Below are 27581 nucleotides of genomic sequence, written 5' to 3'. Positions count from 1 at the left end.
ACACACACACACACTCCTGCACAGCTAACATAAAACAAGACATTCCTAAACATTCCTAAAGCCTACGACACTGGGGCTCCATTTCATTTACAAAGAATCCCTTCAGAACTTTTAAAGGCCACAAAAGCAAGAGGAAACAGTTTAATGTTCACAAAACGTACAGTACTTTTTCTCAGTGTGACTGTGCTCTCATACTAACACACAAAACAGTCTAAAAATGAATCAAACAAAGGACCACCTTTTAAAACAGAGTCAAAAGTGCTTTGCTGTTGCCTTCTAGACACTGGCATTTCATCAGTATCACTGTCCTTAAAGACCATATGGCCTGTGGGATGTCTTCTCCCACACACACAGGTCAGATTATTCAACCATGAGTGCTCAATGAATACTAAAACAATTATTCATTTTTGTATTTTATAGTCCATTATTTCAGTTTATTTTTTACTTCAATTATATTAAAGGTTTTCATTTGCACTGAATGAATTATATTAATTTCATTCTGTAATGTAAATATTAAATCCATGTAGTATCTTAAGCTTTTATATAGTATGTGTGTTGACATTAATTTAAACTAAATATTTCATAAGACACACCTATCTATTTACAGGCACACCAAATAGTCAAATGAAACTCATATTGTTGTAGAATAGAATATTACAGCTGCCTCTCCATTACCTCATTAGTCTTATCAGTGCCTTATCACTCATCTAAGTGCAAAGATTGCAGCAGACATGTGACAGATGACGTTTAGTAGTTTAGGCAAAGCACTGGAAGGAGTGTGCTTCTACTGAGTGTGCAACAACCAAAAAACCTGAGCATTTCTTCAGCTTTTTATATGGTCTTTAAGACTCTAGTGTGTATGTGTTTTTTGAAAAAGTTGAAAAAACGTCTCAACCTGAAACTTCAATAGTAAATGTATTTTTGAGTTATTAAATGGCCTCTCTCAGATCCCAAAGAAAAAAGGGTTAGGAGTTTCACAGAAACAATGAAAAGTTTTGTGTTACTTTATACCTCCTAATAACTTTCATAGTCTTTCTAGCTGCCTAATATAATCACATCTACTGAAATGAAAAGGGATCATGGAGAGTGAATTAGATGTTATCAATGATCAAATTCATTTAGGCATATATTGTACTAAAATCTCTCTTCAGCCACGAGGACCTTGAATTATGTATATATAAATATGTTTTTAAAATAAACAGCAGAGGAACTTGAACTGCATGAGAATTTAATCAGTGTGCCAACACCAGTCGTATTTCAGACAGAAAAACATGTCTGTTTTTTCACTAAATATAATCTAATTTGATTAAAAACGGATTTTGATTCCAGATGTGTGTTACACTTCACATGCCACAGCGTCCTATTAGGTCATTTGGAAGTTTTCTTAGTAGTTAGTGTCAAATGAATTAGCCTGTCTCATGATATCTGGCTTTGAACTGTAGTGTTTGGAGAGTTGCCCTCATGATGTGTATGAAATATACAGAGCATACAGACTATTAATATAGAGAATGGATAAATCTAAATATGTGAACTCTATACAACTTTTTTTCAATAAAAAACAAACAAAACAAATAACTTCAAAGTTGCAAGATGGAGAACTCTTTGAATTTATCATTAGTATTTATAATTTGTGATGTATTAAAAACCCTTGAGGGTTGCACTTTATTTTACAGTACGTGTACACTCTCAAAAAGGATGTGTTAATTAATAACACATTTTTTGTGTTATGGCTATTTTAACACATTTTGTGTCATTTTAAGTTGATCATGTGTAAAAAGAAAAGGATAGTAAGAGAGAGAAACAACACAGTGTGTCCAACACAATATGTGTTAACTATCATCCAATCACATTGCTGCAACATCACTCCCGCCTCAAGAAGCAAGTTCGCGCCTCTTTTTCCATCGATGGACGACTTGGATGCACACGTCAGGTATTTCGGTTTATTTTTTATTAGAAACCGCAAATATAAGTTGTCAAATGTATTTTATTGTTGTTTTTTAGACGGGCAAATGTGCATTTAGTTAGCGACCTCTACTGTGTGCGGGTATTTTCCGTTTGCCCCGAGAGCCAGTGTTGAACAAGGCAGCAACCGCGTCTGATAGTTAACGTTAGTGCTTCACAAATTAGTTTTAATTCTCCTCACGCACTTTGTTAAGTTTGTCCCTCACTCTCTGGAGGGAACTCGTTTTTAACGAGTATTGTTTTTCTTTGATTTGTTGCAAATGGCTTGATGTCTGATAAAACGCTGCAGCTCGTTAACAGGTTTGACAAAGTGGTAACGTTAACCATTGCTATCTGTCGCCTCTCTTTCATTAAACAACAGAATTTATTAATGTGTAGTTAAATGCCCTTAAATAATAATATGATTTATCAAGGTAACGGTTAAAAAGTTGATTGACTTCGACATTCGAGTACGTTATGTAACGTCTTCATTTCAAAAAGGATGTGTTCATTTGACTATTTTAACACAGTTTGTCATTTCGTGTAAGTAATTGACAAATTGTGTAATGATAACACATTGGTGTGTAGAAAATTAGCAGAAATAACACCTTGTTGAGTTAAAAGTAACACAAAATGTGTTGTCCTCAACACAGGTCGTGTTGTTTTCAACATCATTTTAAGAGAAGCGCAGATCCCTGGGCCGGGGTGCTCAGGGTCTCACGCTCCCCCGGGATTATCACTTCTCTTAAATATAAAATAAAAATCGAGAGTGCATTGTAATTTGAGACAAACAGATTCGGAATCGCGTACTAGCACACTACTTTTAATATATATATGTATATATATTTTTTCCATATACCAATATATGGCAGAAATAGTTAAAGTTCAGGGAGACTCTTCATTGAAAATGTACAACAGGTTTTCGGCGATCAAAAGGTTGCTTTAGTTTCATCTAATGTACTTATAGTGAACTTACAGTGTATTTATCTAAGAAAGTTCTGGTAATACAAGGTAACTACATGGGGTAGGCTTAGGTTTAGGGGTAGGTTCAGGGTTAGTACCTAGTTATTAAATAATTATTGTAATTACTATAATAAGTACATAGTATGTACATGAGAAACAGGACTGTAAAATAAAGTGCTACCCCCTTGAGTGTGACATCAGTCTGACTACCAGCTGTGCCCAGTGGCTCATCACTGATGTCTGATGGGATATACAGCCGCTGGACTGCTACTGAACCTGTGCTTTTATTTACAGACATTTTACGCCTTTTTTATATCTTTAATGGACAGAACAGGAGACGACAAGAAAGTAGAAAGAAAAGAATGGAGGAAATGGGATCAGGAAATGACACAGGCCAGACGCAGACTTGTGTCCCCAATGAATGACACGTGCCACGTGCCATCGTTTGCTACCACTGCATCTAGGCTCTGAATCTGAACAGAACCTGTGGAAAAATGTAAATGGAAAAATATGACATTACAGGTTGGAAAAAAATAACACACAAAACCCTCAAACTTTCCCAGAAAGTGCTGCTATGCAAAGGTTGGAGATCACTGATTTATCCCAGGCGTTGGATAAATCAAGTTGTTTATCCTAGTTTACTAGTAGGGCCTTTTACTTTTATGAGACATTTATTCCACTGCCGGCATTCAGATGTTTATTTATTTGTATATCAGACATAAAACTCTGTAATCAGCCCAAATCAAATGGATAACAGCTCACAGAAGCTGAGCAAGGCAAGTCTGTACATGTGCGTGTGTGTTTATATTTAGCGTTTGTATTCATGTCTTTTTATATATGCGTGAGGTTAGTTAATCAGTAACGCTTCATACGCAGATAAGCTTTCACCCTCGGGATCCTAATCTAAGTCTGCACCTTTCACACAAGGAACAGTTACACTCTTTCTATCTCTCAACATCTCCGCAATCACATCTGCCATCCCGCTGTGTTATTTAAGTCTTTACATTACGTCAGAGATTCGAAAGCGTAGAGAACGTCCAACTTAAACAACACAGAGCCAGACAGATGTGTGTGAGCCACAGAACTTGCGGTATTTACTGTTTTTGTACATAATGAGCTTGTCCGAAAGCAAATGTTACTGCCTACGCGAAAAAGATCATTGCATTTTGAAAACATGATTAAAGACGAGAAGAATTTGGCAGCAAAAATTGTCTTTTTATCTCTCTCTCCTTCCCTTTCTATATCCATCTCTCTAATGTTAAGTTATAAATCTAAGCCCATTTGTTCTGATAACCCTTCTAAATAAATTGAACAGCAAAGATTACATTACATTACACTACACAGATTAAGCACACACATGCTGTTGGTTATGTGGCATATCTTTATACACTGATAAAGCTGATATCAAGTAATCGCCGGACTTTGAGAGTGTATGTGTTGTTAGTAGAATGTAATTGTGTTAATTCCCAATGATACGGCAGACAATTTTATTTTTTTCACTGCATGTCGCTAGTCTCTGTACTGTGAAGTCGTATGTGGGAGTTTCAAGTGCTCTTACTCTAATGTTATTGGAAGACTGGATGTCTGAACATTTAAGAAAATACAATCACAGATTATATATATTGCTGAAAATACTGAGATATCTATAAGATATTTTCTAGATATATTCTAATCTGACGAGGAATTCGTTTTCTTGCCCCTAAAAAAAAACACTTTGCTTTTGTAAAGTGTTGTTATATAAACTATACAAATGCTAAAGCAGTAAATCATTAACCAGATGAAGAACAACATAAGTACTGTAAAAAAAATGTCATTCCAATTTGACAAAAAAGCAAATGCTCATTACATCATATAATCAAAAATAAATATCATTGTACAAATCTCAAAAAGCTGACCGTTTCCTATCGGCACATCATTTTATATGATATAGATAAGTGAAATCCAGAAATGATGTTTCCTGTCTTGCCTTCACTCTAACATCTCAGGCCCACTGACACAGTCTTCAATCCTAGTTGACACTCCTGCAAAGTGCTCTACATTTACATAAAGTTAAACAATTCCATATTTTCTCAAGTGGCTGGGAATGCCTGTGGTCACAGAAGTCATCAGCTTACCAAAGAAAAAGAATGGGATCATGTTGCTTTGTCGCTGCATGCCACAGGCGGCGTGCATCAGGTTTAAAGATAGAGTTGCATTTGCATGTGTTTATTAAAAATGAAATCTACAGTAACTAAGAACTTTATTTAAAAAATGTCCCCCAGATAAAAACACATAGGCCTAAAAAAATGCTTTATGCAGAGAAAGCAAAAAAGTACAAATAAAAGAATGAAAAAAGATCAAATGATACAGAGATAACACAAATTAAATAAAAATGGCATAAACTAATCATTTCAGAAATAAGTAAATAAATAAAAACAAGCAAATAAATAAATAAATAAATGATAAAAACAATAATACATCAATGAATAATTTATTATGAATAAAAAGAAATCAGAGAAGAAAGAAAGAAAGAAACGTGTGTATCTGCATTAGATCAAATGCAGAATAATGAAATGCTTCCCAAACTGATCTACTGAAGATAGATTCTTCAAAGTTCTGCTCTTCTCTCTCTCTCCTCCAGAACAAATGGAATACTGCAGACGGTTTATCATTCCAGTGATGAAAGCTAACCTAAACTCACACAATGACCCCAGACCGACGAGGTGTATATCACTCTGTTTCTCTTCCCCTCTGAAGAGGAGAGTAATGCTGCATGCTTTTGGGTCTCCTCCTCGCTGATATCACTCGCCCAACCCCATCATCACCCCTAAACACTCACCGCCAGGTTGTTCTCTCATCTCCTGCCAGCTTTTTGTAATAATCCTGTTATTCAAATTTTCTGGACGAGAGTCTGTGTGTGTTCAGTTATGTGCATGTGTGGCTTTGCAACATTAAATGAAATCTCCAGAGGAACACGACGGAGATAAGATCATCACAGATTCAGGAGAGGAACTTTTAGTTCGTTATTAAATACAAAATATATAAATCATAAGATGAATGTGACACCTCTTTGATGGACTATAATGTCTTGTGTCACACACAGATAAATAAAGAGATGACAAAGCACCTCTTCTAAATGACAGCTGAAATTGGGCTTGAAAGCTGAACTGGTGCAGGAAATGAGAAACAAACTGTCTCTATTCATTGTGGGGGCTATGAAATACTGTCCCATTACAGCGTCTCTGTCTATAGTACACAGGCTCTAATCACTGTCACTCCCTCCTCAACGTCTTAATAAACTGGAGACAGGCTGAGAGAGAGGGTCTGCTGGGATTTATCTGAATTTGAAACCTCTCATAAAATATGAAACATCAGCGCTCACAGCTCCCCCTGAAAAACAGGACCCGGCAACTACAAGAGCTTAAGAAACAAATAGAAGACGAGAACATTGATAACACAAGGAAAGAAAAGGCAGAATGCTTCTCAAAGAGCATGCTGGGAGCTCTCAGTGGGGGGGTGGGACTAGAGGAGGGGTGGGGGGATGGGCTTGTTTAATTGATGGATGCTTTGTCAGGAGCTATGTGCATGATAATGAAGTCGGTTTTCACAGACCATGTCATGTTGAGGCCTTTATTAAAAAGGATATTTACAGAAAAGTTGGAAAATGATTCCTGATTTTCATTATTACTAGAAATAACTGCAAATTCCACACACTCTAATTAGCAAACATCTCTCTAGCATATTTTATCCTGCACCAAATGATCACTGTTGTTACATGTATAAGAAGTAACTGGTGTTGGCTTGACTATTTGAATGAGGTCTTTTAATGAGGTAGCAGGCATTCAGTGTTTGTGTGTGTGTGTGTTTCAGCATTTTTGCTAGGAGGTCTAGAAGCTGCTTATTTTGGCTTCTTTTAGTGAGGCCAATCGCTTATTTTAGGCTTGTTTTGTCAGACTAGGTCACTAGCTTTTTCTAGCGAGATCTGGTAACATTGTTCATGGGATACAAAAGGAGCTAATTTTTTATTATTTTGTTTTGTGTGAGATGACATTTTAAAAATAGTCATTACTACCCATTTAAAACAATAACACTATATGAACAAAGAATGAAATAATCATAAACCATTTTAATTGCATATGAATTTTGTTTTCTTGAATCTTTTATTATATATAATTTTTTACTATACTGTTCAGAGGTTTGGGTAAGTTTTTATATATACTTTTATTTAGGGCTGGGTAAATTAACACGTTATTATTAATATTAATTTATTAACGCCTACCATTATTTTATCATGCGTTTTATTATTTTGAAAGTTGCTCACTGGCTCTGAATACACAGGACGGGATGCTCCTGATCAAATTATTTAGGCTAGGCATCGGCATTCACAAACAACTGTTATTTTTTTAAAGAATGCAACAAGCTCGTAATCATGATTTTATAAGTTGGAAATACAAACTTTTCAACTTTTTTTTTTTTTTCATGAAATATTCATGCAATCATGCAGCACGTATCAGAAGATCTGCCCTCCGGTGTGGTTAGCGTTCACACTGATCTAAATATAACTGAACCGCACTCTGGCCCACCTCTTCCAACCGAGTCAGGGACTGCTAAACGGAACGATCACACTAGTCAAACTAATCAGGCTTTGGGTGTCAAACGCGCTCTGGTCTCTAATGTTATGATCGAGGCTCTGGACTCTGAGCATGATTTGTTTTTCTATAACAAATATATTTTCTATAAAAACTTGAATGTCCTTGCAGTGACAAATGACTTGCTTTATATTTAATTTAATTACAATTATGTTATAAGTTGAGATTTAGGCTACAATAAATATTTTAACTGCTACTATGTAAAAGGAACACTGCTGTAAAAAGCACCTTATTTGCAAACCAAATTTTATTACACTTTTGTTTATATAGCAGTAGGCCTACTTTTACATTTAAAAAAGTGCACAACAAAGCGATTAACTGCAATTAATTGCAGACAATAATACGATTTATCACGATTAAAAATTGTAAACGTTGCCCAGCACTATTTTAATTATTATTTTTTGAGCAATAAAATCAGCATATTAAAATGATCTCTGAAGGATCACATGACACACTGAATACTGGAGTAATTGCTGCTGAAAATGTAGCTTTGCCATTAAAGGAATAAATTACATTTCACCATATATTAGAATAAAAATGCATTATTTTTTGTGCATTTTTATTTATAATTATAATAATGTTTCACATTATTGTTTAAAAGTATTTTGGATCAAATAAACTTAGCACTGTAAGCATTAGAGACTTCCTACTCTACTGACCATTTTACTTTTGAAATGGTTTGTGTGTATAATTTTTATTATTATTATTATTATTATTATTATTATTATTATTATTATTTCAGCGGTCTCATAGTTGTGCTATCATTCCCACCGCAACAGACATTTTCTAACTGATAAAGTGACAAAAATAAATTTGTCACAGGGCCAAAATACCCATAGTTGAAGAAACACCCATTTATGAGAAAAAGATCAAAACACCATTATCTAAACACCAGATAATGTGGAGTTGATGCTGGAGTGGTGTTTCACCTAAGAAATAAACCATTTGTTTCCATACTAAAATGCTTCAGCTCAATTCTGATTTACTTGCTTGCCATTTTTATAATACCAACAGTCTTAAATCAGTTCAGAAAGAGTGACAGTGGCAAGGATAAACTCCCAGAGAGCAGGGAAGAAACAAAGCCTCAAATAGTCATTGTTTATGGTCACCTGTCAGAATGCCCCCTTGTCCAAAGTGCCCATGTGCATGCCAGTATCTGTGTGGGAACACGGGGCTAGAAGAAGGTTAGAAGTGTTCAAACTCATGTTTCACTTTGTGTGTAATCTTGTGTGTGAGTAACGGCTGCATATTTATAAAGCTGTGCTGATTTAGTGTGCTGAGAATGTGTACATGTGTGCATGTATGTATGATTTAGTAGTCAGGTCATGGACAGGTGAGACCCTACTCTTGAGTAAGACGAGCCAGACAGGTGCAGTTTGTATAGAGCTGTTCTCTTTGACACAGCAGGGTGTGTGTGTGTGTAACACAGAGGAATGTGTTTTGATAAAGATAGCTGTAAACAGAGAAAACCTGTCACTTGCCTATCTACACACACATGCACATCTGGAATGTTTGCAGTTAACCATGTCAATTACATTACAAGGCAAACTAAAATTACACGTTCAGCTTAGATATATTTTCAGAAGCTTGACATTAACGTAATTACTCCCACATCTCTTGCAACACACGCAGTACATCCAATTGCCCTGCTGGGAGCGATAGATGGATTGAAGTTACGGGATAATTTTGAGGTTCGTCACGTTGCAGCTGTGAGATGACCTTGGTATGTTTTTTCAATGTGCATTTGTGTTCTGATTTTAAATCAGTTTATAATGACATAATGGAGGTCAGACGTTTCCACTGAACAGCCAAGTGACAACAGCCATGCCAGAATCTGCTGCACTCAATTAGCAGTAAACACTTAAGAGTGAGCAAGATTAAAGCGCATTGTGTGAGATTTAGACTTTAGACTACTGTAACTCTACTCAAACTCATCTACGCTCATCCACACACACTCACTCACACCTGAACAAACACACACAAGTATCTATCTGCACCTGCAAAATCCTTTTTTCAGGCATGTTAACCTTTTCCCCGACCTTTAAGGCTAAATTTGGATGTCTGGACATTGTCCTTCCTCTACAAGACTTTAATAACAGAATGGCCTAATGGCTCTTATAAACACATACTCAACTACACACACACACACACACACACGTTTGTTTTTGTGAAAAGTGGGGACATCCCATAGGCGTAATGGTTTTTATACTGTACAAACTGTATATTCTATGGCCCTTCACCAACCCTACACCTAACCCTAACCCTCACAGGAAACTTTGTGCATTTTTACTTTCTCAAAAAAAAAAAAAAAAAAAAAAAAAAAAACTAATTCTGTATGATTTATAAGCGTTATGAAAAAATGGGGACATGGGTTATGTCCTCATTAATCACCCTCTCCTTGTAATACCTGTGTCATACCCATGTCATTATACAGAGTTGTGTCTTGATATGTCACAAAAACAAGAGCAGACACACACACACACACACACACACACACAAAATAAGGCAGGACACAGATCTCAGGATGTTTTATTTTTCTCTGGTTTGGCTGCTTGACATTAGCTACACTGCACTTTTGTGTCTGCATGTTGGGCAGATGATATGTCCATTTTCACAAAAACACTTATTTAACCTCACGGTTCCCACGGTCATGGACAACTTGTGATTTCAAGACCCGGAAAAGTAAAACTAAATAGTTCAAGTCATACTCAGCTCATTGTTCTAGTTATACTCAATAAATCAGCAACAGATTTTTTTCTTATGCATATCCTGACATGCAACCCTTTAATTTTCATCAGATCTGCATTTATAAAAAAAAAAAACAGTAAAAACATAAATGTTAAATTTTAAAACATTTTAAAACATAGCTTATTTTTGTGATGGTAAAACTGAATTTTCCGCACCCAGCAGTTTTCAGGGTCAGATAATGAATACTGTTGTTGAAAACAGTGGTACATTTTCAGGATTTCTAGAGCATTAAACAGCATTAATTAGGTTTTTTTGGTGACAAAGTACAAAAATATATAAAAGTATTCATTCATTTAAAACATCTCACTGACTCCAAACGTTTGATATACACATACACACATACATTCACTGTAAAAAATTTCTGTAAATTTACAGCATATTAACAGCGTAAATATACAGTACTGAACTGTTTTCTAAAATTACGGTGTCTTACCGTAAATGCACACGTGATCGGTGGGAGAGGGGGAACCAAAGGCTAGCTGACGCATGGAGGAGCATGGTTTCAGTCAAAGTTTTATGGATTTCATCTCAAGTTGAGGCTCATTTACAGGTAAGCAGATCAAAGTCTGAATACATTTTTATCTTAAACTGCAGCGTTTTTTTTTTTAATGTGGGCACAATATTTGAATTTACCTTTGACAAATCTTGCCAAGACGGTGAACTAGCATGTATGCAATTTTTACAAATTTCTCCTGAAAGTTAAGTGTGTATGAGTGTGTTTGTGAAGGATTTGCATCGGTTTTTTTTTTTCCTGGTGTAAAATCCTGTAAATGTTAAACTTGTAAATAGTTAAATATAAAATACTTGCGTTCGCTGATTATTTAATTGGATATGAATTGAACATATTTGGCAACTTTAGAAGATGAGCACGTGATCGGTGGGGGAGGGGAGCGGAGCAACGGTTAGCGTCTGATACCAGAGAAAAGTCTCTGTGAATAAAACGGATATTATCTCAAATATAATCTCGATTACAGATTGCAGATAACGAGGATATGAAGTAAGTGTGTTTTCCTGATTTTCTGAAACACTTATTTGCACAATTATATTTACATTTTGCATTGGCGCCAACCCAGTGTAGTTTAAAATGGAGGATTTGTTTTATTTGCATTAATGTTGCTAAGTTAGGTGCGTATAAAGTTGGTAACTTATATATTATCCTTATATATTGGGAAATCGAAAATAGGCCTGTAAACTTAATTTTACTTAGGAAGCATAAACTCATCGCCTTTTGCATGAGCACTTGACTGGATAGATGGAAAGAAAGAGTAGCGTTAACGTTATGGTGAGAAACGTTTGTTTTTTTCGGAGTGACACATTAGTCTTTCAATATAAGTCGTATCTAAAACTAGTTAGAGTGTAATCTAAATATATTAGAACTTATTATTAATAAAGTGGGCTTTGTATGTGAGCACATTTTAATTTTAATTTTGCACTGGATTTATTGGCACAAATCTCTATATCACAGAGGAAACGTTACTTCATTCACTTACATTTTAACTTGTTCCTCAGCCTCAAATACAGTTTTGTGTGTGTGAGAGAGAGAGTGTGTGAGAGAGAGAGAGAGTGTGTGTGTGAGAGAGAGAGTGAGTGAGTGAGTGAGTGTGTGTGTGTGTGTGTGTGAGAGAGAGAGAGTTAGAGAAAGAGGAAGAGGAGAGAGCAGTAGACAGAATATTTTTAAGTGTTTTTAATGAAAAGTTGGAGGATGTCCCAGGATGAGAACAAAGATATGGTACACCTGCTTGTCAAGATTCTAACGTTAATGTCCCACTTCCAGGAACATGAAGATGGACTGGTTTCACATGCAGATGTAAGTATTTAATTTTCTTCTTTCCACTTCACCACATTATATTATGTAATATTATTATTTGTGTATTGTGTGTTCTCTACAGGTTGCAGCATCTGCATCTGAGGTTGAGAAGACACTCAATCTACCTGCCAATCCTCATCTGATTTTGCTGGGTTAGTGTGTCATTGCACATGATGAAGAAGAAACATTTACTGATGGCTGAGATCTAAAATTGTTAACATTGCTGTTGTGCACAATTGTTAAAATTGCTTCTTTTTTTTCTTTTTTTTTTGTGAGTGTCCAGTCAACATTTTTGACTGCAGTTGCAAGTGTTTGCTGTGCACTACATCTTCAACCTGCAGTATCAAGAGGCGGCTTGTTGCACGTTAGAGTTTTTTCAAAGGTAAGTGTTTTCCTTTTTGCGTATGTTTTAATCACTCTCTTAGAATCTGTGGTAACACTTTATAATAAGTATACAGTAGTAAAGTAATAAATTATTTGCAAACTAGTTACCTCAACCTTTCTCCTGTGTTCTACTTGTGTTCTTCCATTTCAGTTTTTTCAGTTCATCATCTGAAACACTGTCAAATGTGGTTTTATTCGCATGCCAGACACGGAGAAAATAGGAGAAAGGCATGTAGATCCACATTAAATCCAAACGAGTCAGAATATATATATAGATCGTTTGCAAATGATTTATAAGTGCTTTATTACTTTATACTTATTATAAAGTTTTACAAAATTAATCTAAATTCTAAACCAAATTAATTAATCAGAATTTTGAAAAAGGGTTATTATACACTTCGGTAATGTGTAATGCAACTTTCCTTAGATGATTCTATGGAATAAACCCAGAAAGAGGCTCAAAGACCTGCCGAGGCAAGGTAGTCTCCAAGAAGACGGGGAAGGTGGTGAATAAGAAGTCCACTACAGTCAATCCAAAGGTTGCCACTCTACAAAAAAATCGAATGGACTTCAAATGGGACTTCATCTAGGCAAGTGAAGTTACACATACATTTTCATTAAATACAGTTCTTAATACAACTGATTTCACAGTTTACACACACAGAATATTTCTCACATTTAAACTTGTTTAACAAAAAAAAAAAAATCAACATCTAAAAGTAGTTAGTTGAAAAAGACTGGTGTGACTCATTTTGGTTACTAACGTTGCGTCCCTGTAGTTTGCATTACATAAAATAAAATAATTTACAGCAAAGAAACGGTTTTATAAATAAAATCCACAAACCTATATTTGACCCAAAAAAAAGTCGTCAGTGGCACTGAGAACTACCCTGAAGAGGATACAGTCCGCACTCATTACAACCCCTATGTTGTTGCGACTGTTCTGTCCCAGGTTACACAAAAACTATTCAAACACACAAAAAAAATTTGAGGTTGAAATAATATAATGATTTTATTAAAACCATGAATTTTTTTTTTTTTTTTTTTTTTTTTGAGTACATGCACACTATTAATCAGTTAAGTTGGTCCACTAATGTTGCTCAAAGTCTGCTTAATATTTAACTTAACACTCATGAAGAAATTAAGTAAATATGTTTTATGATTTTTTTTGTTTTGTTTTAACTTCTTCAAATTACATCTTAATGGTTAAAATATATTTTAGAAATACGTTTTATTCTCAAATTCCATTTTTATTCCTGTTACAATTAAAACATGGAATAACAATTGTGTAATTATTCCTTAAACATCATTTTTAATGATTATTTTTATTTTTATTACTATAATTCTTATTTGTATTATTATATTACTTTGAAAATGACATATTCTACTGTACAAAAGTGATATATTTCCGTCACAATCACATCACATTAGACCGAACCTTTATTTTGAAGGATTGATGTGAAGACACTTGATTTTTTTTTTTTTTTGTGTATGTGGGATAGAGCTGCAACTATTGATTATCTTTTCTGTAAACTAATGTGACGTGTGGGTGGAGCTAAAGAATCACTAGCGCCAGTAGGCTTTTGCATTGAGAGCGTTTGGAAGTTGTGACATTAGCGTGAGGAAAAAAAAACATCATCCAAAACAAACCATGGTTAACAGTCAGATTCAGCCGTTTATTTATGATCCAGAATCAGATCCTGAGGCTGAAACTGAACGAGAGCAGCAGCAGCAACGACTCGCTCCGAGCGGGGCTCGAACCCGGGTCTCGGCATGGGAGGCGGACGCACTAACAAGGAGGCAGAGATATTTGAAGCAGTTTTACTCACCGCCTGTGGTTCCAACACACGATCGTGACCCTTTTTCGTTGGGACTGCATTATCCTTAAGAAATAAACGATACGCAAATCCGTCGTCAAACTGGGCCTTGTTTGTAAAACAAGCATCTTCGAAATGCAGGGAACAAACAAAAACACTTGCACAACTCCGTTGATGCTCTGTAAAAATAAACTCCATCCACTGGTCCCTTAATGCTGTTTTTTTTTTGGTAATCTGTGCAGGGTTGTCTTGCCCTGGCAACCAAAAAGACACTTCTTTTGTGACATTTTGCGACGCTCTCGCTCTGATCAGGGAATGTCTGTGCTCCGCCTCGCTATACGTGAGCACGCGCTCTTCCGGCAGAAGTGCCCTTAGGACCCATATAAGGAAATTCTGCTCCATCTAACGTCACACAGAGCCATACTCGAAAAAAACTTTCCGAAACTTGTGACAAACCGGAAGTACGTACAAACGTTCAAACGTACAACTTAATTTTTGAAACTTTGTCGATGTTTAGCATGGGAATCCAACTCTTTAACAGTGTAAAAAAACTTCAGTATGCATGAAATAGCATTTCAACCCCCCCCCCCCTTTAATCTAGTGTTCCCTTTTTTGATTAGCTAATTAATCCTTTGGATAACTTTACAAAAATTATAAGTACAACTTCTAACATAATATTGCAACTTTTATTAATTAATACACTAATCCACATCGCGATTTCAGTTAGTGTACAACACTATTTTATTGTATTCATCACAAATGTGACAAATTCTGTGACAATCCACATTATTTGCCTAATTCCGTTTTCATGATTTGATTCCGTGATTGCCTCCATGTTTTTCACATCGTGGAAATCGTAGGGTCCTAAGTTTCTGAAATGTTTTATATTATTATGCAGTATACATGTTTTTTGTTACGTTCTATTAAAATTCTGCTGATGTTATTTTAACTTAAAAAGGATTTTTCTCAATTTTTATGTTTCAGACTACACCCCTCCCTGGCTACACTTGCATCAGAGTTGGTGACAGTTTTATGCTTCTGAAACGTTCTTGGACTGTTCTACAAATCCTTGCCAGGTTTTGACTTATTACACCAAAATAAGATTCTTGTTCAGAAGTTGTTTGCCATTTCTTAAAGGCTGTTTTTAGGGGAACGTACACTCCAAGCCCATGCCCATGCATTGTTATACTCATAGCACAAAGCTAGACCTAAAATGGCTGCTTGTTTTGTGTTTTATATGGTCAACTTAAATTTGTTTAAATATGTCCACAGACTTCTGCAGGGTTCATTTTGCACATTGTCTGTTTTGTAAATTGGTTAATTTTCTTCTCTCTTCATCTCATCTTTCTCTAACACATACAAAGACTGACTCTTCCATTTTGATTGCTTATTTTTTTGGAGAAAGCATTTGAATTATTGGTTGGGCACTTAAATAAATAGTGTTCTATAAGAAATACCCCCTTGGTCTTCTCTTTTCTGTCTATTTGCTGCCACTTTTTAGTATAAATGAAATGCCAGTTTGTGAATTTGTTAAAATACAGATATTTTTAATAAAGTTAATGATTGGCAAAATTACCAGTTCTACGGTTTAGAAAAAAAAAAACTAGAATACAGTAATGATCCTGAAAAATTACGGTACACCGCTGGAAACCTTGCTGCCAGTATATTACTGTTAATTTACAAAAAAAGCTGTAATTCAGAAAACTGTAAAATAACGGTACACAGCTGGAAACCCTGCTGCCAGTATATTACCGTTAATTTACAGAAAAGCTGTAATTCTGGAAACTGTAAAATAACGGTACACAGCTGGAAACCCTGCTGCCAGTATATTACCGTTAATTTACAAAAAAGCCGTAATTCAGAAAACGGTAATAAAACTGTAAAATTACGGTACACTGCTGGAAACCCTGCTGCCAGTATACTACCGTTAATTTACAGGACAATTTTTTACAGTGTTCACTTATACACACACACAAACACACACACTAAACTGATGAGATTGTTTTTCAGCAACCCACATCCCACCACTACTTTGATGACTACAAGGAAAGAAAAAAAAACACAGCTGTTTTCTCAAATATGACAACACAACAATGCAAGCACAGTTATTATCTATCACTGTCAGGCACACACAGATGGAGTGAAGTTTGATGAAGTCATCACTCAGACACTTAGATAGTTGACCAGTTAATTCAGGATTAGCATTCAAATGTCAGTCAGCGTAATGAGAGAAACAGATTAGCACTGCGACATCATTAGGTTTACTAACTCCATTCACTTCACTTTCTCTTTCTCTCACACAAGCACACCAGTGTAGAAGAGCCAGGCAGAGGTTGAATGCCAATTCACACTATTCTACTCTATTCTACTTCACACTAAAGGCACATTCTTCAGTGAGAAAGTTTAGAGAAAAGTTCATAGTTTTAGTAAGTAGCAAAACCAAACTCACCATCACAAACTCCATGTAACCTAACTGCTTGTGTTTACATGTCTGTGTTAGCATGTAGCTAATTTCATTACTTTAAAATGCATTATTTCTTAACTTTTAGGTTGTTTAATACATTTTAGGTTCATGTTGGCTTTGATTCCCAGCATGTTTTCTGAACAGTAAGAAAAAAAAAGAGAAAAAAAAACAAGATTAGCCATAACTGATTTACGATGTTCTAATCCTAATCTTGTCTACCATATAGAATGGCATGCAAATTGTTCATCAGTGAGAGTCCGATTTACCATATCCACATCTCAGCCTTGTGAGTAACTAAAACCTACTAACTAAAGCTTCTAAGCAGGCCAAAAACAAAGCCTTTACTATGAGTTACTGTCCACATCAGTAATACAGCTGTCCAGACAGAGACAGAACGAGAGAGGGCTGGTGATTAATTCAACTCTAGTTGTCGTAGTGGGGCTCAGTGAGATACCACAGGTCACGACTCACGAGTGGGTCCATATCATCATACCCTCTCACTCCCTTTTCTCGGGTGTCCTCCTCCTATTTCAGTGATCCACCTTTCTACATCCACCCTCCCTCTCTCTGTCCTTGGTGAGTGCTGAGGCATGACACTGTGTGTTTGACCCCAACAGAAGTATTTTCTAAGTATAATAATTCAAACTTCAGTCTATCCTCCCACATGCACCACCCAACATTAATTACTCTGATTTAATAATTACATTACAAAGTCAAAGAGTAAAAGCTTGCATTAAAAGAAGGAGGTGAATGAACCTCAGCTGGTCTAGTTTTAACAAGACAGCTGACCGTTGTACATTACAAACATAAGTCTACATTAACCATTAACCATGAGTATGACTAAATTAACTATTAACTGTACATTACAAACTTCACTGACTCTACAATAAATGATCAACTACAACACTGCAGACATCCACAATATTACAGGTACATCTCAGATAGATCTTCACTATACTGTTTAAATGTTCGGAAACAGTAAGATTTCTTTTTTTTTAAAATAAATTTGGCTAAAACTTTTATTCAGAAAGGATGCATTAAAATAATCCCAAGTGATCGTAAAGACACTTACAAAAGATTTCTATTTTAAATGTTAAAAAGTATGACCGTATCCACGTTTTTTCATATATATAACCATTTCCAGATTTTACGTGAACATTTACAACGATAAGCACTGTTTTTATACCAGCATTATTCAATAGTGTTGTTTTTACTGTATTACTGACTAAATAAATGCAACCTTTGGAGAGCACAAGATACTTGAAAACAAGAAAAAAAATCTTATGACCCCAAACTTTTAAAAAGTACTGTATATGTAACTCTATAGAACTGAAATACATCTGTGCAACAAATATTGAATTAAATCCTAAACTTGAGATAATTAATCCACTATAATAAATCCCTCTTAAAGAAATCTGGCTCCCATAATGGCTCCTTCACAGGAAGGAACCCAGTCAGATTGCTGCTTTCCTTTAACTTTCCGCTAGCATTGATTGGATGGATATAAATACCCATATGTCCTTAGAATCGCCCTTTGCAGGTCAACCACACCATCCAACATATCTTAAGTAGGATGATGAAAGCTATAATGCCAAAAAAACTGACAACAAATCATTTGATGACATCTATGAGAAATGACATTTTCATATTGTCTCTTTACTAACTGCCATCACTTAAAAGGAGATTGTTAACATCCGTAGTTGCCTGAAGCCGTCTGTTAACCTCTCCCAGCAGTCGCTGGGCACTTTCTTTAAAGAATAACACAACTTCAAAGTGACTTTTGCTCTAAATATGTTTACATGACATTCATATGTAATAGTTTTTAATCTGTGTTATCTTAAACTGTAAACTAAATTGAAAAAAATAAAATCTTCATTTTGCCAGTCTAGCAAGTGGAAAATGTATGGGTTCTCAGATTAAAACTGAACTTACAATTGAACTTAACAATGAACTTAAAATTACAAATAGAAGTGAATTTATGAATCATTTCATCAGACGCCCATGGATGAGGTAATGATGAATTCAAAACAAAACGATAGAAATCCATCCATGGTCCTTTGACAAGAAAGCATTTGTCAAGCAAATGTGCATTTTAACATAGACCTAAAAAACTAGATACACAGGTAAAGGAAAAAAAGAGACTTTAAAAAAGAATGAGAGAGAGAAGTGCAATTTTGTGTGTGGGATGGGCAGTAGTAAATAATGTCTGACCGGGCAGACAGCAGCCGATAAAGTGCCTTTATCTGGACAGAGGAATTCTTGTGTTTAAACACACTATAACACACACTATACATGTTCCCACAATGTCACACACACTCCTACCTGTCACTCAGAATGATTGATGTGTACTCCGGCACTCCCAGGCCTTTGATAGGGGAGGGAAGAGGCGGGGCAGTGGGAGGGGGGCCAGCTCAATCGGTGACATCTGTCCCCTGCTTCTGAGGAACAAGAGAAAAACACACATGCACAGTCTGAAACTGACACATTCTGTCTCTATTTTCTTCCTAAAAACGGTTGTTTAAAGAGTAGCTTGTGTTAAAAATGTGTAAATGTGGCTTGGGAGCTTCTTTACTGGGTACACAGACATCTCACTGGCAAAATTACATAGACAAAGGAGTTCACTTTGAAAAGGCAAAATACTTTTTTCACCCTTACACCCCCCCCCCCCCCCAAAAAAAAAAACATACGTTCTCACACACACACACGCACCTAAATCCACAGCTGAGGAGCTGTTCAGCTCCATTTGCTTACACACAGTGCCACTTAGACACGCTTTACTGCACCCACTAATGAACACATACAGGCTCACACACACACACACACACACACACTGAACAGAGTGGGGTTAATGAACGATAGGGTCCTTTGCTTGCTTGGCACCTTTAAGCTTGTGAACATAATTGGCTTGTATTGTATTTCAGTCTCGTTAGAACCGAAATCTCAGACACGATATGATTTTAGCGCACTCACAAAATTCGGAGCAGGTTCTTGGAAGTTGTGTTCCAAATTTTATTTCATGCAATTCTCAGACACGGCTTGTGTGTGTGTGTGTGTCCACATCTATGCAGTCAGAGAGTCTAGACATTTCTAAATAAGGTATAAAGTATTTCTGTGCTTTTCAGAATGTTTAAACTCTCAATATTATTACAGACATTAGAAAACACGGTTTTGCAGAAAAGGAGAAGCGGGGCTTATTTTTAACCTCTAATCTTTCGGTAAGCGGTGGAGTTTCAAAAACACGACTGTGTGTGCAAATGTTGAGTGAGTGATGTTAGTCCATTCTTATGGATATGGGAGTTTTGTTCACTGTCATCTTATATCGTTATGTGCAGTGCACACACACAAAAAACCATTTGAGGAGTTCAAGGCTGGTATGGTGGGGTCAGAAATGAATGACAGGTGCTAAAGAAACAGGACAGTCGTTAGAGCTCAAGTTACAGAAGACACACATGCTCATTTGTACAGACATGCACTCAAAATCATACACTCATTAAAACGCACACGTGCACACCAAAAGATATTATTTTACACACGCTGTGAAATCGTCTCTAGTGTGAAACCATTGTGTAGCAGACACATAATACATCACAGTTATCTGTAATGTGAAAAGAGAGGGTGATGTAATTCGCAAGGCTCCCCTCAAAACAGCCGTTCGCAATCCCATCAGATTCTTTCATGATAATGTCTTATCTATCACAGACTATAGCTGCAGGCAACACCACAGAAACAGAACAGAGAGAGAAAAGAAGAGACACTTTTGACTGGTATCTCTGACCGGACATCTCGGCGCGAACGTATTGGGATGTAAACATCCAGATACACTCACACACACAGTTACAGCATAATTACATCAGAGCTGATGTGTGACCATCTTTAAAACTGGGACAAAATGACACACACTGGATATTCCTACTTTTTTCCCCTTACTAGCTAGAGATACAAGAAGCTAGAGAGCGAAAGAGAGAGAGGGAGACAGACAGAGAAATATATTCAATAACAAAGGAATGCTGGGTAATTGTGTGTTGAGAGCGGTGTTCTGCTTTCTGTCCTCTGTGTGTGCATTCATTTGTTTATTCATGAACAGTGCAGTCAGTCTGCTGTGGTTTGAGCTATAAAACTAATAGATTTATAATGATCAGTGAAGAGCATTTCATCATGCACTCTCATTAAGCATGAAACACGTTCATCTATCTTATTCTTGTATTTCTCTAGATAGAAAAGTAGATATATGTGGAAATAGCTTAAGTAAACAATGAAACACACATACATTCAGTAAACCAACAGAATGAAAATTAATACCCTGTCTGTTTCTCAATATACACTGTATTCTTGATTGATGACATTGTAAAAATCCATTTAAAACAATGTTTATGTCAGTATTGTACTGTATTGTATCGAGTTCTTACATTATATCTGAGTCTGAAAATGATAAAACTTTTTAGCATAATGACCGCTAGTACAGTCTTGATTTTTAGTTTTCATTTTCAGTTTAAATGTGACCCTGGACCTCAAAACCAGTCTTAAGTTGCTTGGATATAAAAAAAATCGTGTGGGTCAAAATGATCCATTTTTCTTTTATGCCAAAAATCATTAGGATATTAAGTAAAGGTCATGTTCCAAGAAGATGGAACCTACCATAAATAAACTCATTTTTTGATTAGTAATATGCATTGCTGAGCACTTCATTTGGACAACTTTAAAGGAGATTTTCCTCAGTATTTAGATTTTTTTTGCACCCTCAGATTCCTCAGTTGATGTATAAGTCGGAGGAACTGACCCTTATGACTGATTTTGTGGTCCAGGGTCACAGATTTACACTGTAAATGTAAATGCACATATAAAATAACAATGGGGGTTGTGCGCAACAAAAGTTTGTAATCTGTAGAACAGGTTGTGTTTCTTCGTGCTCAGGTCTTTTGTATGTGCTTTGTTAAATATAGAGCCACCTTTTAAAGAGATACCAAAGATGATCATAACCGATGTCTGTCATAATTGCAGATTGATATCTACATTTTTCCTTATTTTTTCTTCTCACTTACATTCAAATATAAGTGAATGAGATCTATTTCCAGGTTTGGTTAGGTAACATTTGACATATAACCCATTATAGTATTTATTTCATTTAGCACGCTGCAATTTAGTCAAGTCCTAGACTTTTTTTTTACTGTATAATTTTTAATTTTACCATATTAAATTGCCACTGTTCTCAGACTGAAACTATAATATTATTGTTAATGTAATTCAATCAGATTCAATCCCTTGACCTTTCTCTTATTAATATTATGATAATTATTTTTCTCTGTGTAAATATTTTAATAGCGTAAATATAATCTAAAACATTCCCTTATATGCCAAAACCTGATCTTGCATGATTTCTTTGCCAGTAGTATTTAAAAAGAAACCACAAATAAAGCTTATTATTTTAAAACTGAGGACAGAGTGACTGGAAGGTCAGCGTTTAGCTATAGCCATGACACAATGCAACAAATATCTCCCTTCTGAGATATAAAACAACTACCCAGCCAACTCTGTGTCTGAACCCAATGCAGATCAGTGGTTAAGAGGAACCTGCACACTGAGGTTAAAGGTTACTGATCGGTAATTGATTGGGATCCTGTCATCTTTAAATGGAGTATGTAAGTGCAGTGTGGAGTCCATTAGAAATACATTATTTAAGAGTCCGGAAAGATGATCAAACCTGAGACACAGATACTCGTACAATGACATGAAATCAATATTGGATCCATTTGCCGAACATAATGGGTTTCTTAAACAATCATTAAAAGCACTTAACATGACTTTAGTACTTGATACATGCGAGCACATGCATGCACACAGATGCACGCACACATTTTTCTTGTTCTCCAACCTGTTGTATAAGAACAAAGGTAGTAATGTGTGTGTGTGAGCACCACTGTCAGAGTGGAAATGAAGATCCGTCACAGTCGCCACCACAATTTCACGCCAAGTTTACCGGTTCAGACACGCACGCACACACTTATTCAAGCATAGTGGCACACAGAAGTTTTCTGAGCCCATTGCTCACCGTGACAACCAGATCATCTGCCTATGGATGTGTTCCCAGATACACATACTCATACAGGACTGGCACACTGCATATGGGTCCATGCACGCATGTAGGTGTCTATTTTTGCCTGTATACAATTGCTGCTTGAACAGGCTATGTGCATGTGTAGGTGTGTGTCAGTTTTTGGTCCAAGCAAATGTTTTTGTTGTAATACTGTGATCTCATTGTGCTGAGCTGGGCCTGTTGGGGGCTTTCTGGGTGGGGCAGTGTTGGATTGTCATTCATGATTTCCTACTGACTGAGTGATGAAGAGAGAGAGAATAAGAGAGAGAAGTGTGTGTGTGCTGGGGCAGGGGGGAGGGTGTGTGTGTGAAATTGGTCTATTATATGCTTGAATATTCTATCAACACCCTCCTGAGTTCCTCCATTACAGTCATTCCACCTCCTTGTCACACACACACACACACACACACACACGTTCTTCAGTGAAACTATTCCAAAACATTGTTCAGTTAATATACTGTATTTTTGGACCAAAACGAAATCCAACATTACACAATGTAAGGCATTCGCCCACACATACGAGCACAAACATCTGCACCTTTAAGCACATACAGACTTTAATACTCAACGAGTCAATGTTGTGTTCGTTATCTGGCTCGGCCCGGTGTTCATCTTCAGTTCTCTCTTCACAGCAGTTCAGTCAGTGTACTGTTTGAGTACATGAATTACTCTGGGATATTGGTTTATTCTGACTCTGAGGGAGTGTTAGCCACATTAAAAAAGTTAACAGCTTAAGTCATTTGTGGATTAATGCATTTTGGAGACGCGAACCGTTTAAAACAATTCAGTTCGATTTGGTGAACTGGTTCAAAAAGATCCGGTTACATTGAATGATTCGTTTGCGAACCAGATATCACAAACTGCTTTGTTTTGAACTCTCTCACAACAGACACGGAAGAGAAGACAATGCTGAATAAAGTCATAGTTTTTGCTATTTTTGGACCAAGATGTATTTTTCGATGCTTCAAAAAATTCTAACTGACCCTCTGATGTCACATGGACTACTTTGATGATGTTTTCTTAACTTTCTGGACATGGAAAGTATACCGTACACACAGCTTCAATGGAGGGACTGAGAGCTCTCAGACTAAATCTAAAATATCTTAAACTGTGTTCCGAAGATGAACGGAGGTCTTACAGGTTTGGAACGACATGAGGGTGAGTTATTAATGACATAATTCTGCTATTTGGGTGAACTAACCCTTTAAGCAGTAATGATGTCAATTAGAAATAGGTGCAAATAAGAAGGAAATGGAAGAGTTCATTAGGGCAGAGTCACGTTAAGTCACCATCATCACCCAGTCAACTTTATCTGAGATTTGGGCTGCCTGGCAACGAATGCTCAGACATTAACACTCAAGCATGTGTCATGTTGGGTGACTAAATAATGTATAACATTAAATTGTTAGAGTTAGAGGCTAAGTATAAAAAAGTGCTTTTTTTTTCAATTAATTTCAATGGGTGCACAGCATATTTGAAGCACTGTAAACTCTAGTGTGAAGGTGAATGTCTCACCGATGCTTATCAGAGAGTGCTCTGTGTTTCTCTCACACATGCGATAGCGAGAGAGTCATACTCTTACATACTATGTGGAATTTACACGCTATATGTAAAAATATTCTCTGTTGTATTTTTTTCTGTCAAAATAACATATAGTTCATTTGGAATTATTTATATAATTTGGTATTATTTAAGAACAAGCAGAAGCCACTGCTGGTTCATATGGTAGTTGGCGGAACTAATATGCAAACGCCAATCACATTGGCTTGCATTCACCTCTTACCTTAGCTTGTTACGATTCCAGAAAAATCAGTTTGAGTGAAGGTAGACAATGTGATTAATATTAATTAAACCCAATCAATTCTTAGGACATTTTATATTATTATTAGTAGTAGAATTAATACGAGTATTTTTTATCTTAACAATATTATTTATTTTTATTTTTTGAACAAAACCATTCAATGACCAGCAATGTCTTAAGCATCACCACCGGGCCGAAATTCTGTGAAAATGACAATAATGCATTCATACATTGTCATTAATAGTCTGGCGTGTAAACTAAAAAAATATTAGTCATAGGCAATTAATTTGCCAATGTGTGTGTCACAATATTCAGTATTTCTATTTCAAATAAATAGTGTTCTTTTGAACTTTCATTGATCTCGAAAGAAATGTGACATGGCTTCCATGAAAAATACTAGCATATAATAATAAGAAATGTATCTGAGCACAAATTAGCATATTAAAAAAATTATAAAAAGGATGATATGACACTGAAGACTGGATTAATGATTGCTGAAAATTCAGCTTTGACATCACAAGAATAAATTAAATTTGAAAATCTATTAAAATAGAAAAGTTATTTAAATTGTAAAAATACCTCATAATACTATGGGTACTACTGTATTTATGCACAATAAAAATTACATTTAAAAAGGTCAATCATAAGCATAAAAATTTTTATTTCAAAATATTATAAAATCTTATCGACCCAAACGTCTGATTTTTTTTTTTATATGTACATGCATGCTTTTTTATCCACTTTTTAAGCAAAGTTCAAAGTACGTATAGAGTATGTGTGGGTTTGTGTGTCCATGTGTACTTTTGGTTTATTAGTAACTGTGTGTAGACCGCAGTGTGGACGTATAAGTGAATAACTGCTGACAAATGTACTCCAGTAATTTCTTCTTGGGTGGGTGTGTGTGGTTTTGCTCTCTCTGAGCTTGTTGCAACAAATATTTTCAGTTTAGGCTCGAGGTACTAAACATCCGATCATCTCAGATACAGAAAGAGCAGACTAAAGAAAAGAGGAAAAAGAAGGCGTATGTCTGGCTGAGAGGTCTTACACTCAGGCTAAGGTGAGTGGGCTATATTTAGCTCTGAGCACTAGGGAAATAAGAAAAGGTCAGATATTTGGACTTATGCAAAAGGACATGTGAACATTACACACAAAGCTGCAGAAAAATCACACAGAAAACACCAAAACGGGCCTCTGCTTACTAAAAGTCGTCTATCTTAAAACACAAACTGCTCTTTCTGCCATAGCTGATGACATTCAGACTTAAACAGATCACATGACTGCATATATATCATTTCTAAATGTGTGGCTGGCCTTTCAGACCTGATCTAAATGTGGGTAATGAATAAACTGATATTTCACACACACAAGAGCTCAAAGAGTAAAAGCTACAACACACTCATGTTATCTAAACACACGCTGGAGGACTTGCCCTTCTCAAGACATATGGCCCTCTGAAGAACCACACACACACACACACACACACACACACACACACACAGATTGGTTGTAGATTGACAAGATACCATATGTCACTCAGAATCACATCTTACTCAGGGAGGAAGATGTACAAATAAGTCACTGACCTTACAGTCAGATTTGAACACAGACAACTGAAATTATTAAGATTTAAACTAGGTCAATTTTGATTCACGTCATATTTTAATGTCACTGTTTGTTCTACAGTATATTGAATATTATATTAGGCTAATGATGTACTAAAACAACAACAAATAAAGCTAGCCTAAATAACCACAAAAACTATAATTTATGGTTTGAAATGTATATATATATATATATATATATATATATATTTACAGCCGATAGGGAGCGGTGTTGTCTACTGAAAGGATTAGCGTTATCTTTGTTTGACCATCAAATATCATTAGTGTCACTCTCTTGGATGTCTTTGGGATAATGATCCTAAATCTGTTATTGAACGCTTTTACGGTGAAGACCCGTGTTTTCAGCTGTAAGCCGTGATGCGTTGTGAATATAAAACAGACTTACGTATTCAAATGACTCCTGAAAATGACTCCAGAAAATTACAAGCTAACCGAGAGGGGAAACAAAAATACAACCTAAGGGATAAACGTACGGAGTAGCCATAGTAACAAGCAGTCCGCTCAGTTACACGCTGTCTAGGGGAAAAACTAACTTGCGGCATAACTTAGTCTGTAAACAACTTAAAGATAGTTAGTATCTTAAACCCCTCTGAACGTCTTAACTTCAACAAGAGAGTCAAGACTCACTATAGGTTTTTGTAAATGCATTAGTCTCCCAGCTGAACTTCTCTGAAACTCGTTGTACAGAGAGGGACACCATGTTGCGACTTCGCCCTAAACGTGCGCTTTGATTGGTCCGTTTCGGAATAGGGCGGGATTTAGCAGCTCGGTGGGAGTGGAGGTGATGGATCGCGAGTCACTGCGCTGTGAACGGTGTGCGGGACTGACTGCGGACGCACCGGTTCCACGGCTGAGCGCTGAACAACTCCGAACAAGATCCAAGGCTAAACAAGACGCGTCATTAATCGCAGAGGAAGCGACAAACTGCTGGAGTTTCCCCATCGGTTTATACCCTCGAGACGAAACTGTGCACCTTTCGGCACGCGAGCCAGGAGCGGACAGTAGCTGCTATCCCGTTTACCAGCGTGTGCTAAAACGACAGATCATACAATGTGAGAAGCAGACAAACTCGGGAGATTACTTTTCGTGGTTCTTTTTGCAGGAAAATCCTAATGGAACTGGACAGACATTTTTGGCAGTCCTGTGACTGACAGTTAAGCTTTGTTCCAGGACACTTTGAACATGGATATAGGTCGATAAATCTCGGACAAAACTGTTGCATATTTAAAGCGCATCTCTATGATTTGGGATAAAAAGCGAAAGGAGTCTATTTTAAATCAGACACATGATAGGACCGGATTTGTGCACCAACCTG

The 27581-nt window shown here is 36.3% G+C and overlaps 1 long non-coding RNA gene across 2 annotated transcripts; it reads right to left on the bottom strand.

The window, feature by feature from the left end:
* Positions 1-27541, bottom strand: LOC113076347 (uncharacterized). 2 transcript variants are annotated; one of them, XR_003281163.1, is made up of 3 exons: positions 26652-27541; positions 19075-19190; positions 1-3388 (listed from the first exon to the last, which is right to left on the bottom strand). It is a non-coding gene; the product is annotated as an uncharacterized LOC113076347 (long non-coding RNA). The 2 variants fall into 2 exon arrangements; XR_003281164.1 differs by having other exon boundaries at positions 19075-19187.
* Positions 27542-27581: the final 40 nt, after the last annotated feature.

This window comes from Carassius auratus, chromosome 5, assembly GCF_003368295.1.
Source record: "Carassius auratus strain Wakin chromosome 5, ASM336829v1, whole genome shotgun sequence".
Classification (NCBI taxonomy): domain Eukaryota; kingdom Metazoa; phylum Chordata; class Actinopteri; order Cypriniformes; family Cyprinidae; genus Carassius; species Carassius auratus.
Note: the sequence above shows the minus strand (reverse complement) of the source record. Positions and strands in the feature narration are given on the sequence as shown.